At 41.9% G+C, this 20,253-nt stretch overlaps 1 protein-coding gene and 1 long non-coding RNA gene across 6 annotated transcripts in view; both read left to right on the plus strand.

The window, feature by feature from the left end:
• Window positions 1–809: 809 nt before the first annotated feature.
• Window positions 810–12,747, plus strand: LOC128852746 (uncharacterized). The gene is made up of 3 exons (XR_008450782.1): window positions 810–966; window positions 3,174–3,227; window positions 6,992–12,747. It is a non-coding gene; the product is annotated as an uncharacterized LOC128852746 (long non-coding RNA).
• Window positions 12,748–17,931: 5,184 nt separating this feature from the next.
• Window positions 17,932–20,253, plus strand: part of CDHR1 (cadherin related family member 1) — a 49,883-nt gene continuing 47,561 nt past the window's right edge. For 2 of the 5 annotated variants that reach the window (XR_008450657.1, XM_054071399.1), the window contains exon 1: window positions 17,932–20,028. The gene's annotated coding sequence lies outside the window, so the exon portion shown is untranslated. The remainder of the gene's footprint in view (window positions 20,029–20,253) is intronic. The other 3 variants (XM_054071397.1, XM_054071398.1, XM_054071395.1) reach the window with 3 other exon arrangements.

The following is a 20,253-nucleotide window of genomic DNA, read 5'->3' on the forward strand; positions in this document are numbered from 1 at the left end:
AATACAAAACCCTCAAAATTTGGGGTCAGATGGGAAAGCTCAATATATGTGCACCAAAGTGAAGCCTTTTGTCCTGCTGCAATTCCAAGTCTGAGCAGCTCCCAGGTACCACTCCCAGCTCTTAAGGGTACAGACCTCACAGCATGTTCTGGTATTTGAGACCCAAATCTTATCAGAATAAGCTCTCAGAATTGGATGCTGCCTTATTTGAGAGACTGGGCTCTACAGCTGATCCCTGCTTGAAGGACTACTTTTCTTTTCTTTTAATGCGTGTTCCCTGAACCTTGATACTGTGGTGAATTTGATAGACTTCTTAATCTTGATTGTTAACTGAGTCTATTACAGAGATTCCAGCTATCAAGATATAATAGATACAGAAAAGTTAATAATAAACTCAGAAATCTGCTGCTGTAACCAGCTGTCTTGTTAGTTATATTAACAATACATTGGCAGTTGCTTTGATTTAAACATCCTGGTTTTGGTTTACCTCTCGGTTCCTCTTCGCTGTCCACACAGTTTCATCTCACCTGTGCTCTCCGCCTTTCCAGGCACAAAAAGGAGTATGTATGGTCACCTAGGAAGTGAATCACAGGACAAACGCTCTGTGTGGGACCATCTCTCTATGCTCTAGTGCTCAAAGCCAGGTGCTCCTTTTTAGGTGATAAAGTGCTCTGTAATGCAGCTAACTGCTGCCTGAAGTTGAGTAAACTGCTTCTTGTAACAGGAAGGGCTGCTTCTTTTCATCCCTTGAAATGCAATACAAAGGCCAAATCTCCACCCATTCTGAACACAGCGTTCTTTTTGATCTACCTTATAAAAAGAGGTACGGTTGCACTGGAGACAGACCAGAATGCTTCTTCAGCCTCCTTGAAGACATCTTGTGATTAGTTGGAAGGATGAAGCTCCTGGCACTATGTGGCTTATTTTTTGTCTTTCTTTTGTGTCTCAATGTCTTTACAGTGGAAGGTACAGTATATTCTAAGGCAAATTGTCTCCTTTCTCTTCCTGTTCTTTGCTTATTCTCTATGTTAGTTTTAATTAAAGAAAACAGAGCTTGACAAATGGACAGGAAAGAATGAATTAGGAAAGGACTTAAGACTGCAGAATGTGCTTGCATATCAATGCTTTGGTTTGTACAATAGTGTTTCCTCTCTGTTACTGCCTGTTGCATGTAGTACTGCTTGATTAATTTTTACCTTAATGTGTGTTCTGAAACCTACTACTCTGGAAAAAAATCCTGTTATATTTTTCCAGTACATAACCATCTGCCAATATAAAAATAATGTGTTTTCTAAGCAGTACGAAACACATTAATGGAAAAAGTTTCTACTGTTATGGGAAAAAAGAATATGAAACACTCAGGTCACCAGAAATGGAGTAAATGAGAAGTTTTTCATAGAATAGTGAAGTAGGTGAAAGTAGATCTTCTGACCTTCACTCAGTCTTGACTATTTTTTTTTTCCACTGATATTCCACACTCTAATTACTGCATTGCCTTGTGGCACCCTATTACCAATTTGCAGTATTCTAAAGTGCACAAATTCACAGAGCATTTTAAATCTTAGAAACAGAGGGCTTTCCATCTGTCTATAGCCACATCTCTGGAGATGTCATTCTGGGTTTTCAGGGACACAGTTTAGTGAATTTTGAAATTGAAAGGCGTAACTTATAGAGATACTTATAGAGATGTTCAGGTTTGATGTTTGATATTGTAACTATCAGAGACCCACCATGATTGATACATGCTGTTTATTTTACACCAGATGTAGAGAAAGAATACAAGATAAGGAGAAGGAAAGAAACTAAATGTCCAAAGGTCAGGAGCAGCAGACTTACAGTGTTTCATATTTTCTAGAAACCTTGTAAAGAGTCACTTGATGTCTAAATATGAACGTGGACAAAAAATGTGGAAGCTATCTTTCAAACTGGTCAGATGAGCTGCCCAGTTTTCTCACTTACCAGAGTCTGTTTGGAGTGGTAGAGCTGTTCACCAGAGCTGCAGTGAGGAGTGAATGTTAGAGTAATGTCATCATATATGTAACTTCTATATATATATCACTTTTATAAATATTCGTGACATCATAATGTATCCTTCTGCTCCCTTTACATTTTCTACTTCTAAGTTTTCAGGCTTCCCAGCCCCCTTGAGGGAAGCTTAAGAAACAGTGCCTAGGGAGTTGGATAATATCCAGATGTGCTGTCAGGAGCATAGCAGAAGTCTGCCTGGGAAGGACAGGAGACAGAAACACCAAAAAGAACCCAAATGAATACTCGTGGGATCTTATAATAATATTGCTTCTTTTTAACACGCATCCTAGGTGTTCAGTGATTCAGTGGGACAGAAGGTGGGGACGAAGCATGTAAAAGACACTCCCTCGTCCATGAACACATGGATGGGAAAGTAGATGCACATGGTGTGAAAGATGAATGTCCTTCTTATGTAAAACCTGTTACATCAGAATGAAACGATAGTGACAAGACACCTCAAAGTTGTTGGATGTTAGAGCAACCACCATTGCTAGTCTTGGCTGTAGAACTGTGCCACAGCAATGTCCAGAAGCACTGAGCTTATGTGAGATTTGTTGATGAAAGATCATCTACCTCTGTCTTTTTTGTTCCATTTTTTCTCCCTTTAATGTGTGCAGCTCATATGTGGCAAGTGCAATCGATAGCTCAGTTATTTAGATCTAGTATGGAGAGAGTAATTAAATGGCTTTGCATGTCCAAAGCAATTTATTCTGCACTGCTCTGCATACAGATGCAGAAGTACTCTTTTTTTTTTTCCTTTTACTAATCTTATAAGTTTTCATCAAGTAATGTAACTATAAAAAGAGTGTAGAGTCTTTTACTTAGTTTAAGATAGGTAGAATTTGCAGCTTGTATTGCCTGCCAACATGTGGCGTTCCACAGGGTAAAAATCTTCTCAATGTATCTGGCATATGTGCTAGTAATGATGGAAAAGAACAAATTAATTCTTATTCTGTGCTAGGGACAAAGCCATGTACAGATGTGAGAATCAGTCATGATGATCCTTTGTTTCACAGATCTCTGTTGGAGGATTTCAACTATAAATATGGTAATGTAATGTCTGTGGATTTTAACCCATTTGGTGTACGCGTACAGCTGTTTGCAGTATGTTTCTCCACTGGTAATGTGTTATTTTTCACCCTTAGGTCGGAAGGTTAAAAAAGTCTGCTGCTCAAAACTGCCCAAACCCCACAAAAAAGGTAACAGGATTTACAGTTTCTTTACATTAATTAAGTAATAATTATAGCTAAATCACACCACTAGGGGTTTTCCAACTACAAACATCCCAGAATTTTCCATGCGGGTGAGTATTATCTTCATTGTACCACTGAGAAAAAGTTCTTTTTTCTTAATCGACTTATTGACTATTAGGATTGGGTAGAAACAGGAGTAGAAGAGAGTCCGTTTAATGCTTGCACTGTGAGACAACCAGAAGAAATATGATCTAGTCTAACCAGAGCATAAAGTGTTCATATCAGTTCCTGCTTTGTAGAAGGTCTTACTCTTGATTTGAGGGCATGAAGAGTAGTGTTATAGCACAGTAGTTCACTGATAAGAACAGAGGCTGAAAGGTGAAGTTTTATGGTGGCTTTGCTTGTGTTCTGTCACAATTTATCCGTGGCTGCATCCATATTTATGTTTTGAGACATCAACCAAAGTGTGATTCTGTAAATTCAAACATATTTTTAACTCAAATTTTGAACCCTTTGCCCTACCAGAAACAAGATTACTTGAGATGGAATTTGTCCTAAATATAGGTGTCTGCCAACTGCAAATAAATTATACCTGCATTGGAGTCCTTGGAAGCCTTTTCTAGCCAAATGTGTTCCCTGCCTAGAGCAAGTGGAGGGTCAGGGCCACCCTGTAGTCTTTGGAGGGCATTTATTCTAAAGGATGATATGGGAAAACCATAGCTTTTACAGTGAGGGTAAAGTATTTTGTTGGTTTTTAAAGTAGTTGCATTTCGGATGGGAGTTTCAAATGGTACAATTGTCCTTTCAGAAGACTGATCTTCACTGGTTATTTTTCTTTCCTTGTTTTCTGAGTGTCTGATGCCTAACTGTGGACTTGGTAATCACATACAAGTGTTTCCAGCTGAAAGCTCGCTATTCCCTTTCTGTGTACCTTTTTGTTTACTTTAAACACCCTCTGTACCTGCCCAAGGCTGCAACTAGCTCAATTTTCTTGACTCTGGAACAAGATAATGCAAAGAGGAGTAAGTCAGCTGGGAGTTAACTTAGCTTCTTGTTCAGATGCACAATGGAAGAATTAAATTGATTTTTTCAGTCCTAGTTAGAGCTGCCTTTGATAGCAAAAGGAAAATTTCCTGCAGGAGAAAAAAAAAAAGAAAGCAGTGCTTTCAAAAGCAGTTGTTAGAATTTCTGCCATCATATCAGTGCTTTTACTGTATCAATATGATCATGTTAACGATATTGTCCAGTTTCATAAATCCTTACTATGGTAATTCAGCAACATCCCTAGCTGAAAACACTCATTTTGATTCTTTCTGTATGTCCGTAGTAGCCCTGGTTTCAGAGAGACCCCAGTAATAAAAGCTAAACCATGAACCAGTATAGGATAAAGGATTAGGTGTGCTCATCAGGATAACGACATTTTAAATCCTAAAGTTTCTAAATTCATTCAAATGGCTAGTTGATAACTTTCATTAAACTTTAAAGGTACAGAATTTGATCTAAAATAGTCTATTTCCTAGTTGCTTGTTTAACCTTTTCTAATTTTTTCATCATAAAATTACTGATTTGAAGTTCCAGGTAAATTAACTCCAGGTGAGGAAGTGCCTTAAATGTTTTATTCCTTTTCGTATTTAGGCAGCCTGGGTGGAAATACTTGTGTTTCCCTGCAGTTCTCTTTTAGCTGGTGCCTTTCCTTTCTCTCCCATCTCCCAGCGTTGAATCTTGGGTTTTCTTCATAGGCAGAGACCCAAAGGTATCAGAAGTGGTGAACACATTGCAGAGTTATGGCTGTAGGTCAGGGCTTTGTAGCTGCTTGGGACTTCTTTCTTATTTAATTGGCAGCTGTAGTGGAACTGAGGACTTCACCTATAAACAATCCCCAGCAATGGGTTTGCCAGCCCATCCAGAAGGATTGGGGAATGCAGTGCTGAACGCATAGAGGTGGCTCTTGTCTCTCTTGGCCAGAGGCAGATCATTCGTCTTACCTGGCTGGAGCTATAGGCTTTCCAGAGTATTGAGAGTCCATGCAGTGAGCGTAGCTATTACTTTTCAAACTGAGGTACCTTCTGCTATCTGACAAAATAGCAGGCATTTCAGGGTTTTTCACGCAGCAGGCATGGAATCTCTGAGATATAAATGCTTCCAAAGAGAATGTTCCTTTGAAAGCAGGCTACTCCTTCCCACAGGTAGACTACAGTGATACTGGTCTCACGGAGAAATGGAAAGTGCTATGCTGAGGGGGAGAAAGAAGTACAAAGGAAGCACTCCATTAAAACCTGAACATTCACCACAAAGATCTCCTGCAAAAGGAATTTGAAATGCCTTCCTTTGTCGCAGACCAAATAATACTTGTTTTTGCTTGTCCCCTGTTAGACTCTGGCCTGGTTCTCCGAGCTCTCCAGCTAGCTTACTGGAGCCATCTCCCGGCCTCAGCTGCTGCCAGACTTTTCTAGGCCAGGGATAGTTGTTTATTTCCTTTTGTAGAGGCTGCACCTGCCTGCTGCAGTTACCAATCTGCTTACGTGGAAATGCTTGATCTGAATCCTTTTTGACTCTTACTGAGAGGCAGATGTAAAACTTCAGCCGAACGCAGCAACTGCCCAAAGCTAAACACAATGTTTTGTTTTATATGCGGTTCTGGACTGGACCTGCACGATGTTGGATTCATTTTGTATTGTTATGAGATTTCTGGGTGAATAATGCTTCTGTGTTGCTGTCTTTTCCAGCGGAATGTTACTTGCTTTATGCGGTCTGCAGGCAAAGCACAGACTGGTTTGCAGTGTTGCCCCGCACTGAGGCAAACTCTGTGTGGCTGAATGAGGGAGGGAATTTAACAACACTGGCTGCTACTTTTGAAGCAAAAATCACTGATTTCCTAGCCCATTGTTCTTCCATCAGAAATAATTACTGTCCCAGAAAGCAAATGTTTCAAGCCAATTTCAGCCTGTGGCTTCTGTCCAGGAAAGCTGGTGAAACATAGGGTCATAGAATGGTTTGTATTGGAAGGGACCTTAAAGCCCATCCAGTTCCAACCCCCTGCTATGAGCAGGGACACCCTCCACTGGATTGCATTGCTCAAAGCCTCGTCCAACCTGGTCTTGAGCACCTCCAGGGATGGAGCATCCACAGCTTCTCTGGGCAGCCTGTGCCAGAGCCTCACCACACTCACAGGAAAAAATTTCTTGCTATTATCTAACCTAAATCTCCCCTCTTTCAGTTTAAAATCTTTCCTCCTCACCCTGTCACTCCACTCCTTGATAAAGTGCCCCTCCCCAGCCTTCCTGTAGCCCCCTCTAAGTACTTGGAAGGCTGCTATAAGGTCTCTCCAGAGGCTTCTCCAGGCTGAACAAGCCTAACTCTCACAACCTGCTCCCATATGGGAGGTTCTCCAGCCCTATGTGATGATTGTAATGAGAAGATACTGCGTTACGTGTTGATGGTGGGACTGGAGCTCTGGAGAGACAATAGTACAGCCCCTGTGTCTATAAAGACCTTCATCTGACTGTAGAAACTTCCAGCAGCAGCAATCATGCTTTCAATGATTTTGCACCCTCAGAACAGGAAAAAAAGGCTGCTGGGAATGGGTAGTCTCCAGCAGTCTAATGAAGAAACAAAAGTAATTGCCATCACACCCCTTTTTGTTTTCAGATAATCTAAACCTGCCCGTACAAACATGGCTCACCTTCAGGTATTCAAGTTTTGTACCATCCTCCACATTCCAGATTAAACAACTCTCTCCATTTTCTCTCCTTTCTATCGTTGTTTTACAGGTGTACATTCCAAAATGACTGCAACCGAAGTAAAGAAGTACTGCAAGCCTTGTCCTCAGCCAGCCCCTCCCGTGGCTCCTGGACCCCTTCCACGGTTAAAATGAGGAAACTGAGAGCAGACTGAAAAGCATCTGCCTGCAGTGTTTTTCAGGGTGCTTTTCTTGGTTGAGGGTCCTTCTTTCACAGATAGGATTTAAGTGTATGTTACTTTTATTTTTGGTGGGGAAAATACTTCAGTCGGTGCTTTTTATTTGTTCAGGCTCCTTCATCTTTTAACAATGGCCTGGCAGCCAAAGAGTCAGGCAAAGCTGCCTGACTGCCAGCCGACTGTGTGTCAGTCACATATTCATCTGCACCAAATAGGGATTTAGCTCCTCAAGTAAGAGAAAAAGGAGAGCTGGCTGAAGAACTGGCTGAATCACTTTGTCTTGCATTTTTGGACTGCCTAAAAATGGGGAAAGGGCTGATGTTATTGTTTTTAGTTATCAGTATATATGCATGTTTAACCTTTTCTATGGATGATTTATTTTATATTGACAAAAGGATTTTGTTTGTAGCTAAGCATATGATCTTTTTTCCTGCAGCCTTTGCACTTGGAAGTAGATTTCTAGCAAGTGAGAAAGAGCTCATCATTTAGAAAGGGCTGAGAAATTAGATAAGCTGGTTGTTAGAATAGTGATAAAGGACGAGTTTCAAGTACGGTGGTAAGCTTTTCAATACCTCTTCTAGGGGTTTAAATCTGCCTTTAAGAGTGAACTGTTCTTTAACTTCCTAGAACAATTCATCAGGTGGTTATTAAACAGCATACTGCAAAGGTGGTAAAGCTAATTGGGTTAAATCTCTTCCTCCTGAAGGCAGAAAGCAGCTGTTCTTCTAAAACACCTGAGTCGTGTGATCACCTTTAAATAGAACCTACTGGAGCTTGAAATAAATGCTAAGAATAACACCAAAGGGTTGAATAACAGAGAAACTGAAGCACCCTGTGCTGACATCCTTGGTAGTGATTGGGGTCTTCACTCATGAATCACCTCACCTTTCCTAACTGTCCTCTGCATATGCTCCTATTTTTCTGCCTGGGGCAAGTCCTTAAACCAGAATTACATGGATGTTCAGTTTTTCTTCTAGTGGATACAAGGAGTTGTAGAAAGGCATTCTGCTGTTGGGCAGAACAGATTGCCAATAGTAATTTTTCCCTCAGTACTCATAGTAATGCTTTTTCTCTTAACATAATTTTCCATGTATTAGAAATGTTCTCTGTGCCCTTCAGAATTTGGAGGAGCTGAATGGGGAAAGTCAGAGCCCTGTTGCAACCCACATAGGCAAATGCAATTCCCAAAGATCAACTTTATGAGGACTTGTGTGTGGCCGTGCTCTTATTGGCAATGTTTCTATTGTACTGAGCAATTGAACCTATTTCTGGGTCTTCTGTGTGCTTGTTATTACTTATTTTCTCATTGGTTTTTAGATTGGATAGATCTGACTCTCAGCTTCCTATTTTTGAAGACCTGACCACGCATAGCATTTTTATATCAAGGACAAAGGATCTGCAAGTCCTTCTTATGAGATCTGAGTCAGGAGGGTGGTGAAGAAGCTGTGTTTGATTGTTCTGCTGCTGATCACTGGCAAACATATTTTATTTCTGTTTTGTCTTTTGTAGCTCACAGAAGGAATCTGTAGAATACAAATGACAAGCAAATGTAAAAAGCACTTTTGGTATGAAATGTGTTTGCAGCAGGGTTTTACTCTGTGAAATATGGCCATGTGTGTTTAGAGCTCTGATAAAACATTTCTAACAGGTATGAAGATTCTGTTCTCTAATATGAGCTTAAGCCCTTTTATTATATCTGAAAAATACTATATGATTTTTCTTTTGCCCTACACCCTCCAACCAGTGTGCTCCGCATTCTCTGATACTCGTTCAAGCAAGATGTTCTCTCTGATAGCAAACACCTGAGCCCTGAAGAAAATTAGCACAATTGGAGAGACACTCTGGGTCTCTGGAGGGATGCAGGACATCATCCAGTGCACTGGATTGGTTTTACTCAGTTTCCCAGACTACTTGAGGGCTACTTGAGTTAAAAATATTACTTATGTGAGGCCCTGCTCTTTACTGAACAGACTAAAGCAAGTATCCTCGAATATTTCAGCATGGATTATGACTACTGCCCAAACACACTTCTTTGCCCTGTCTAGAGGTATTGGGATGTCACGTGTCAGCCTCTGAAGGTGATTCCTCAACAGTCGTTGTCTCTTATGTACCTGGTCATTTTCCTCATGTGGTAGAACCGCGCTGCCATCTGGTTATGGCTTCACTTACAGGCATCTGTTCTTCCTTTTGTTTTCCTTTTGTGTCTCTGTATGTTTGTTTGGCATTACCTGAGGAAAACATATTTGCTCAGTGGCTTTTCAAAGTACACAAGCTGTATGCTTACATAAAGTAGTAAATTTAGCTTATCCAAGCTGACAAATGCATTTGTTTGTATCTTGTGTTTTTTGCGTGCATTTGGCTGTCAAGCATGAAAATTGCACAGCCTTCAAGTTCCAATAGAAATGTTCCTGTGGTATCTCTATGCCTGCCAGAACAGATGTTGGATTCGGGATCAACCTTGTCAACTAAGTGAGCCAGGTGGCTCCTCGCTTTATATTTAGAGTCTAATACCACCAGCTAACACCAAATTAGTCTGTCTTATTTGGCACTATGGCTATGAATTGTCAGGAGCACAGGAGAAATGATCCCTGCTGACAAGGAATGTTGGGGTAGAGGCAAGTTTCAGGATCTCTTCTTTAAAAGTGGGTAATAGAAGAAATGAAATTGTGTTCTTTACGCAAAATAGGATCCCTAAAGTTGTAATGTGGACTTTCACTGTCAGCTTTTCAGCCCTCTAGACTGTGTGGCCCACAACTGACAGAAGCGCCTGGGTATAGTTGGAGAATCCAGGATTTTAACTCTGAAAAAGGTCTGTTTATACATATTATGAACTACAATGGCAACTTCTTGGGACCGCATTTACCAAGGAAAAAAAAATCCTGCATGGACAATATTATCTCAAATAATAAACTCAGGTAAACCATTAAAGCAGAGGGACAAATACTTGCTGTTGTAGATTAATATATTCTTATAAGGTAACTCCTGCCTAAACTTAGTGGAAGACTCCTGGTGACTTCATTGGATCAAGTCTGGAGATGTTTTGCCTGATCCTGTTTTGTCTGACATTGTTGCGAGCTATCCCCTCATGAACTTTAGCAATGTATCGTCAGATGCCAAATGCAGATTGGGTTCATATACACTTTTTGCTGAAGCTTGTTCTGAGAAGATTTTGTCCAAATCTTAGCGATTACTTTCTCCTGTACGTTGAAGGGTGAGGGGCAAACCCTCTTAGGCATCAGTCTTTTTTTGCCTCAGATCAACCAGTTCTTACTAGATGTGAGCAGGTGTCTTCATCACAGCTACGTCTCATCAAGTATTTTTGTAATTACTGGTAGGGAGCAAAAAGAGGTCCCTGGTTCTACATTAAGTGACACGAGCAAGAGTGTTGATTCCAGCCCAGATATGTCTTTGATTCTCAGTAGCCCTTTGGTATTGTAAGATTTAAAGCAGCCATTGGCTGACCTGCATTGGTTTTGAACACTTAACTGTCTTAGTGTGCTTTTTCTTTTGATCTTGGAGCAGGGCTGTCAGCACAGAAGGAATTTCCTGAATTTACTTCTATTTTCAGTGCCTCAGTGGTGGAAATCTCTGTTAAAAAAGGTCAGTGTCTGGATATGAATTTATCCAAATCATAATTCAAGCTTTGTGCCAACCTTTGTTTGCATGTTTCAGATGCGCTGATTGTGAATTTCTTCAGGTGTGAGGGATTTAATTCCCCATTTTCAGGCTGATGCTCCACAAGGGAGTGGTTAAGGCCAGAGATTTGCTGTAGGATAAGCACCTTATGTTCACAATGCCATCTGGTCAGCCTCTGAAAGCATTATCGGAGAAATCAGGTCGGTATGTGCCTATGAGAGATTCTAAACTAAACATCACTCGTCTGTCTTCTGCAGTATGACACGGTCACAAAAATCTCTGTAACCACAAGAAGCTGTCATACTAAGCTCAGTTTCTGTCGAAGGCTTAAACTGCATCCAGGATGTTAGTTCAAGGGCTAGTCAGTCCCAGCTGGCTGCGCATCATGGATACTCATGGGGGATGATTCAAACCTTATACAGGAGGCTTTTAAGCCAAAGCATCTGAAAGTTCAGTGCACACAAATATGCCTGTTCAATGGATGGTTGTGGCTGATTGTCCACGAGGCAGTTGTACAGTCTCTTAACTATATTAAGGTGCACATGCACTTATGGTAAATGTAGTGCAGTCAAAGCAATTAATCTATCCTAGCTAATAGGATCTCTAAGTACAAAAGCTAAACAGCAGCAGGGTTTCCCTCATCTGACAGGTAAGATGGCGCTTATAACTTAGGTCAGTGAAGAAGAGTGGATTTCTGTAGGGTTCTGTGGTGTTGTTTGGTCATTGTCACTGATCCCAGACTTGGGGAGGAGGAAGACATTTTCCTGAGGCACAACTAAGCTAAACTGTAGCCAGTGCAGCTTGCCTGGTCTCTGAAAATCAAATCTCTGTAGCACACTCTTCAAATCAGTTCCCAGAACTGAAGTGCACTGGAAAAAACTCTCTTTGCTAAGGAGATTCTCGAGACAAAGCATCCCATTTGCAATGTTGCAGAGCCCTGTGTCAGTGCCAGCTGTATGGCATCTTCACTGAGCAAGGCTAAAACCTATTTGCATCCCAGAGTTTTCCCCAAGAGATGAATAAGCCTGGGAAGAAAGATGTTTTCATATAAAAAATATGTGAAGTCCGTCTGTTTACAAATGCTTTCAGAGAAACTGTGAGATGGTTGAAAACAAGGTTCTGATGGAGATGAGGTAATGCAGGAGTGTCTGCGAGTCCCTCCTTAAAGTGTTCTTCTCAATTCGTTGGCTTCCAATTGTTAACTTTTCCTTACTTGGGAGACAATAAACAATGGCAATTGTCATTGGGCTCTTATCTTGAAGTTGTTTGAATGGACCAAGGTTAAACAATTCAGCATTATACTTAGTTAAAGATATACCAAAACTGCTGCTTTCTTCTGCAAAAGTCTTCAGATGAGTGATTGTTGAAAAGAGAGATTAAAAGAAAATCTGAGCTGAAGTTATGTCTAGCAAAGCACTATGTTCTTTAACATTGTAATCTCCGCCTTTGAAAGGAACTCCCCTGGATTTCCACCAATTTAAGTCAAGACTCAATAGTTTTGAAAGCAGATCCTTAAGTCTGAACAGTGAAGTAAAACTGTTCTTCATAATTTTATTATAAGATGTGCTTTGCACCTTTTCCTATCTTTTGAACAAAACTTTCTCTCAATTTCTTTGCCCGGCTTTCTGTCCAGTGCTTTATTCTGTTCCTAGATATGATTTTATGTTTTGATGCCAAATTTTCCTCGCTGGGTGTTCTCACTGACTAGAAATGTCATCTTTTTTTGTCTTGGTGTGATGGTCCCGCACCAATTTTTTTTGACTATGTGGGATCTTATCTCAGAGAAATTCTTCTGTTGACTGAATTTCTTGAAGTTTTTGTCCTTGTGCTGGACTACTTTAATTTGACTCCGTTAATTTCTGTCCATGAGACTGACTGGAGTGCACCTTCTCAAAAAGATGTGCTATAAAATGGTGCTGCATTGTAGTTACTGTTTCCAGACACTATTTTTTTACCAAGGACATTTTCAGTTACAGGATTTGAGTATTTCTGTTTCATGGCACTGTATAGTCATTTTAAAGTCACAGTGTGAGCAGGGATTTATCTGTCATTTAATTTGTATGTCAGCCTTCACTGCAATACCTTCAGATCATGTAATCTCAGTTACCAGATGTGGAAATGTGTTCTCAGATATTTCATTCATTCCTTCAACTTCGTATCTATTGTTGTGATTCTTGATATGTACTTCTATTGATTTATTTTATTGACAAACGGTTGTTAAAAAAATCAAATAAGCACAGTACTTTGAGATAAAGTACTTGAAGGTGTAGGAGGAGACAGTAGGAGCACAGTGCTTATAGATAGAGCTAGTAGGCACGAGGAGACAACCTCTGGGCTCTGGCCAGGTTAAACTACTCATTTTGAGAACCAACGTATGTACAAGACTATTGACTGCAGAAATCTCTCTGGGCAAAGGCTTAGATGGCTGCTGGAAAGTGTGTGTGGGAATAGAGGTATAGTCCCTAGCATTTTTGAGGTAAGTTACTTCAAAGCTGAGTATTTAGGTCTCTGGTTATATACAGAATATTTATTGAAATATACCTTGCTTTGTAAGTTAGGGGGCAACGCTCCTTTGGTGTAAGGCTGCCTGGATACTCTGACTTCCTTTCATTACATTTCATTCAGCTGGATCTCCCAGATCCCAACAAGGTAAGTGCCTTGGTACATAGTCCAGTCTGAGAGTTGCTGAGTTGTGCGATTCCCTTTTGAGAATGGCCCATGCCTGGATTCCCAATAGGAGAGGTCATAGGAAGACCCACCTGTAACTGGTGCCACGCGTTAATCTGAGCTAAATCCAGAGCTGTGCCAGTCTCCGTGATTGAAATGCTGGTGTGGTCTACAGCTGATCTCCAGCAAGGGCTTTAGTTCACCTATAGTCTTTGCCTTCATGCCATTGCTGTACTCAACAGCTGAGTTTGGTTATACATGGCAGTAAAAGGAGCGTGTTTGATTTTTGTACATCCTCTGGTTCTACAAGTTCTATTACTACCTTGTAAGGAGAATGTCTATGATTCTATGATCTATACAGTGATGTCTGTGGCATGCATGCCAGCCAGAACATTTATGGGGAGAACACTGGCATTTCCTTGTTCTGCCTTGACAAGTCTTGCTGTTTTTCTCAGCCACACCAAGTACACTATAAAATCTTGATTCATCCATTATTCACACCCCAACTCTGAGTTGTATGTACAATTTTTACGGGGAGAAAAAAAAAAAAAAAAAAAAAAAGAGGTGACATTAGGATTGGAGGCAGCCTGGGCTGCAGTGATCATGCACTGGTGGAGCTCAAGGTCCAGAGGGATATGGGACAGGTGAGGAGTGTAGTCAGGACACTAAATTTCAGGAAAGCAGACTTCCAGCTCTTCAGGGAATTTACTCTGTAGGACCCCTTGGGACTTTGTCCTCCAAGATAAGGGAGTGAAACAGTGCTGGAAAGTATTTAAGGAAGCTTTCCATAAAATGCAAGAGTGCTCAGTCCCTGTATGTAGAAAGTCAGGCAGCAAAAGTCTCGGCGTGGCTGAGTCGAGACCTGCTAGTTAAACTGAAAAAGAAGAGGGAACTGCACAGGCAGTGCAAGCAGGGACAGGGAGCCTGGGACTTGTATAGAGACACTGCCCGGTTGTGTAGGGATGAAGTCAGGAAGGCCAAGGTGCAGCTGGAGCTGAACTTGGCAGGGGAAGTAAAGACCAACAAGAAGGGCTTTTACAGGTACATCAATCATAAGAGGAAGATCAAAGAGAATGTACCTCCACTGATGACTGGAAATGGGGATCATGTATCAACAGATGAGGAGAAGACTGAGGTACTTAACAACTTTTTTGCCTCGGTCTTCACTGATAACTGCTCTCCTCACCCCTCGTGAGTCATGGGACAGCAAGATGGTGATGAGGGAGGTAAACCGCCTCCCACAGTGGAGGAGAATCAGGTTCGTGACCACCTAAGGAACCTGAACATATGTAAGTCTATGGGACCTGATGAGATGCATCCCAGAGTCCTGAGGGAGCTGGTCGATGTGGTGTCCAAGCCACTCTCTATGATATTTGAAAAGCCATGGCAGTCAGGAGAAGTCTTTATCAATGATATCGACGGTGAGATTGAGTGCACCCTCGTTGTAAAAATGTGGATTGGATAACCTGTAAAGATTCCTTCCAACCCAAAGCATTCTATGATGTACTAAAATTGCTAGATGTTTGGTGTCTGCTCTCCTTACAATGCTCTCCCATTGTTTCTTAATGTCTTTGGAGACAAGAACGCCACAGCTCTGGTTTGTTCATTACCACATATAAAACCTTAGCATGGCATTAAATGTATTGTGGTGTGCAAAAATAACAGGGCTGGCTGATCACAGAGAATGATTGGAAGGGAGCGACCTTCCAATGCCTGAGGGGGGCTACAAGAAAGCTAAAGAGGGACTGTTTACAAAGGCTTGTCAGGATAGGACAAGTGGGAATGGGTATAAACTGGAGAGGGGCAGATCTAGACTCGACATAAGGAGGAATTTCTTTGCTGTGAGAGTGGTGAGACGCTGGCACAGGTTGCCCAGGGAAGCTGTGGCTGCCCCATCCCTGGAGGTGTTCAAGGCCAGGCTGGATGGGGCCTTGGGCAGCCTGAGCCAGTGGGATGTCCCTGCCCATGGCATTGGGGTTGGAACAGGGTGATCTTTAAGGTCCCTTCCAACCCAAATTATTCTATGATTCTATGATATTCAGTTCTTAAGGCCACTTTGCCCTAAGGAGCCCTGGGTGCTTCCTGTTCCTGGGTGATTACCTTGGTGTGTTTGTTTTGCTGTCTGGGTAATTTTATTGGTTCCTGGTGCAGTACAGTGAGTCATTTCTCACAGTTTTTGCCTAACAGAAATGCTAGGGCTTACAGAGAATGAAAACTGGCTTTGTTTAGGTATAAGAGTAGAGTTTGGCATTTAAAATAGTCCTCAAGCAAGAGAAGTTCCTGGTCTGACTCGACGATATCAGGCCATTTAAGGAGTTAGGGACAGGGAAGTGTCATGTTATTCTGTGTCTTATGAAATACTGACCATACAAAACTTGGTCTTGGTCTGTGCATGCTTAAACGGTATACAATGCTGTCATGAGGGAACGACAGCTCTGATGTCCTTAACTCCAGAGGAATTAAGATATGACGATGTCTTAAAATGTGTGTTTCCTTCTTGAAGGTCACAATAACACTTGGCTAGCTGTTACTGGAAAAAGACTTCTGACTTACGTCTGGCTGTTCACGGCAGTGGGAGTGAACACATTTAGATGTTTTTGTTGCAGATAGACTTGCAGATTTGGTTCATGTTGTTAAAAAGCTCTCATGCTCAGATTTGGTCATGATATAAAGTGCTTTTTCATAGGTATGAGATTGTGTATGGATATGATTGCATACCTGCTCTCTTAGAAACCCTTACTGCCCGTTTGGAAAACAGGAGAAGTTTTTTGCTATATCTGTATTGCTTTGTATGTCAAGTGTGTATGGGTTACAAGAAAATAACCTGAAAGACATTTAAAACCTGATGGGAAGATGTTATGTAATTCTAGAGATGTGAGTGCATATCCTGTGTTCAGCAAAAGGACTATGCCAAAACTGTTTTGGGCAGAATTATGATTCTTCCAGAACTTATTTTCTTTCTGCTAATTTGCTCAAAAATCCTTCATCAGAGTCTGGGAACATGAAGCTTTCTTGGCCTGTGGAAAGCTGGGTGCGGTGCTGGTAAGAGAGACCTGGGTGTCTGGGTTGGGGTGGTGTGCCTGTGGAACGAAAACTGGTGTGATGTCTCTGCAGCTCCTCATGTGCAGCTGCCCTCACTGCCAGAGGGTTATGCATAACTGTGCTTGACCAGGTGCATCCAGACTGTGCAGCCTGATCCAGTGGAAGGTGTCCCTGCCCATGGCAGTGGGGTTGGAACTGGATGGGGTTTGAGGTCCCTTCCAACCCAAACCATTGTATGATTCATCAGACGGGCAACAGAGAAGGTGCTTTCCACGATCTTTCTGGTTAATTCCCAACAAAGCGACCCTCTTCTCTCTATCATCCTCTGCTTCTGCTGCAGCAAAGAGCATACACGCTCCATACAAACGGCCGGAGCAGGGACTTCTGCCAATAAGAGTCACTACAGCAGAATGGAAAAGAGAGGTTTTCTCCCTGGGAAGGCTGGAGGTAATCCATATTTGCATTCCCCCTGAAATTTGCACTTTCTCTGTGGAATAATAAGCACAATATTTATGTAAAAAATGAAAATATTTTAAATCAGAATATGGTTTTACTGGAATACAAACATTTTCCAAAGAAAGAAGATTAAAATGTTTAAGGTCAAAAACTGACCTAGTCAACTCAATGATGTGAGAATAGGGAGAGTTTTGAGAAGGGTCTTGATAACAACTGAGGCTCAGCTTCTCTCCTTTGTCTCTGTTGAGTGAATTGCTCTATGTGGAATGCCTCCAGGTATCAGTGGTAGCTCCCACAGCCCATCTTAGCATGTGAGTTAGAGATGGAAGGCCAGAGTGTAGTTTGGACTCTTTCTGCACATGTTGAGGTTTATATAAAGTGTGCAGCGCTTTCTGTGTTTATTTATTTACACATAGATATGCACACACACAAAAAAATGCTGAATATTCCTCTCCAAGGTAAGGCTTAATGTTATATGCACCCCGAACTGGAGGATGAGCTTAAGAAAAAGACTATCTGAGATGTTACACTAGAAATTTGAGCTTCATTACTTATCAATACTGTCCAGAGATGGTTTTAACTCAGATGGAAGCAGGTGTAAAATCTGAAGACCATACATCATTAATATAAAGCAAGGCAGGATAATGGAAGATAATTTAATCTCTGTTATTTCTTTAATTTTATTTTTCTCTCTTTTTTAAAATTATTTATGCATGTAAGCATCCAAAACCTGATTAAAATGCAGCCCATGAAAACGTCAAATTTACATGCCAAGCAGACATTCCCCAGGTAGGCAGCTCTAATGTGATTGCCCTGCGGTGGAAGGGCCACCCACAATGTGGAAAGAGTAATTTATCTCTGTGCCAACCCTGTCTCTGTCCTGTCTGCTCACGCTGCCAGCGCAGGTGGCAGCGAGAGCTAGCAGGGATGCTAGTGAACAGGGACACTCTCCTCATTGCTGGCTGTGAACAGGTCTCCTCCCACTGTATTGCTGCGTGGTGTGCAGAGCTGTGGACTTGTGGCATTTTGTGTGCTGGTTCAGCGTTGGCATCTGTTGCCAGTTCTAGTCTGACCTACATTTTAAGCTGGGCTGCGGGATGGGGCTCAAGAACAGCTGTTTTGATGGGGCCTGTGAGCCTCATATTCAGGGATACGGAAAAAAGAAAAGGGCAGCTCGGAGTACTGGTGGAAGCCCACCTCTCAGCCCTGCCTGGTTAAGACTGCTTGCCTCGTGCTTAAATTGGGGTTTAGAGCTGTGATAAGTAATATGTTGGAGCCCGGGTCTTTCCAAGATTCTCAGAGACTCGGAGAGAGAGAAGAAGGCAGGAGCTGGCAGGGGCCTGTGTGGTTAGTTCTGTGTCTGGCCCATGTGCGCTGGAAGGTTCTGGTTTTGGTTTGGTCTGTGAGAAAAGAGAAGCCTGGGAGCATTCCTGGGGGCTTCACAAAACAGCGGTTACAGCCACGCTGCTCCAGTACATCCAAGCTGCAGACAGAAGGAGCGAAGTCTGCAAAATAACCATTGAAATATTGTCGCGTCCTTCTACATTCAAACTCTTCTTTTATAAAAATTCAGGTTATGTAACAAATACTAATAGATATTGCTAATCAGTAACACAAAACCAGAACTTTTGTTCTGAAAATATTGGATCTTTCTAGATTTGTTTTCCAGCTGAAGAGCAAACGGACAGAGCACCCTGGGAAAGGAATTGGTTCAGATCAAATAAGTATTCTTCCCTCTTCTTCTGTGTTTCTTGCTGCCTGATATGCTAAAAATACTTTAAATAGAAAGTTTCTTCTACACAGAGAGGGGGATCCATCCCTTCCTAAAATTATTGGGACAGAATATGTGGTTCTCTTGAATACCCCCTCCTGCCTCCATCTCTTCCCATGGAGAAAATTCATAAAAATCAGCCTGCGCCTCCGTGTGCTGCATTGACTTTGATCAAGCAAATTTTCTGTCAGAAAAAAATTCTCTGTCAGAACGTTGCTGTGTTAGTTAGGCATGTATCTGTGTGTGCATAGATGCATATTAGCTAGGTTTTCAAACTCTTAAGGGGATTAAAGGCTCAAACTCATTGCAATTCAGGAGGTGTGAGACATTTTGCTTCCTTGGAGATACAGGCCCTGAGAGATTTGGATCCCCAGGGGATGCAGCCTGGGGAACAGACAGCTATTAACTTTGACAAGAGCTCTCCATCACTTTTTCTACGAAAATACTCTGCAGAAAACATTGTGGTGTTGGTTCCTGATTGAGGTGGCAGGTGGGGACATTTAGGTGCTATTTATGTTTCCTTTTGGGCACCATGCAGGTGTATTTCTGTGATTTTATCAGTGGTTTAATACTACTGTTGACAGTGGTGGGATGGTTAAATCTGTAACAGGGATTATATCTATATCCGTCTTCTGTATGTGTATAACCTCCCACACAATTTTCAGCTTCAGATCTTGATATGATGAATTTAAATGCACTAAAAATACATTTGTTTTTCTTCCGTGCCTGATGCAGGTTCCCCTGAGTGATACAGGCCACTGCTGAAGTCATGTGTTAGTTCGACACGCAGCCTTTGCAAACACTGCTCTACAAGAAGAGTCACACAGAGTTGCACAAAAGGTCCGGTCTTGTAGGAAATGGCTAGAAAAAGATGAAGATGACAAAGAACCTTCCCCTGGTTAAAATTCCATGTTCTGGCAGGTGGTAATTTAGTGCCATGCTGAGCCACGGTTTGCATCTGTATCATTGCATTTGCCAGTCACCGATGAACCTAATTTTCATTAATTTTTCTAATCCATTTTGGAGCCTTTTTAGACTTTTTCTTTTTTGTGCCTTTCTCTGGCAAGTTCTATGATGGATGGTGAGGTTTGTTAGTGATAAGGGAAAGAGTTTTACTTACACAGTTCTGGAAACCTTACAGTTGATTTGTTCTGCAGGCAGAGGTGTCCTCCCAGCACCACTGTAGATCCAGGGGAATCTGAAGGTGCAGGAATATCCTGTCCGCAGTATGGGAGCACCACGGCACTGCACATGCAACTAAGACTTCTCTCCCAAGTCCTCCTCCATCATTCATTCACCCGGCGGTTTCAGCAGCTGGTGGTTAAGGCGTGCTATAGATATGTGGCAGGATCTAACTGCCAGCTCCCTCTGCAGCAAAAATATGTAGAACCTTCCCATCCTGTCCCACCCCGTGTGTGTGTGTGTGTGATGAAAGCCAGTCTGAGAGTGCTGCCCACCTTTAGCTCTGCACCCCGCTGGCGGGTGCTGTGAAGGCCGGTCTGTCCGTAGGGTTACGTCTAGGGACTCGTCTCGTCTCTTCCA

Source organism: Cuculus canorus, chromosome 7 (assembly GCF_017976375.1).
Source record: "Cuculus canorus isolate bCucCan1 chromosome 7, bCucCan1.pri, whole genome shotgun sequence".
NCBI classification, from domain to species: domain Eukaryota; kingdom Metazoa; phylum Chordata; class Aves; order Cuculiformes; family Cuculidae; genus Cuculus; species Cuculus canorus.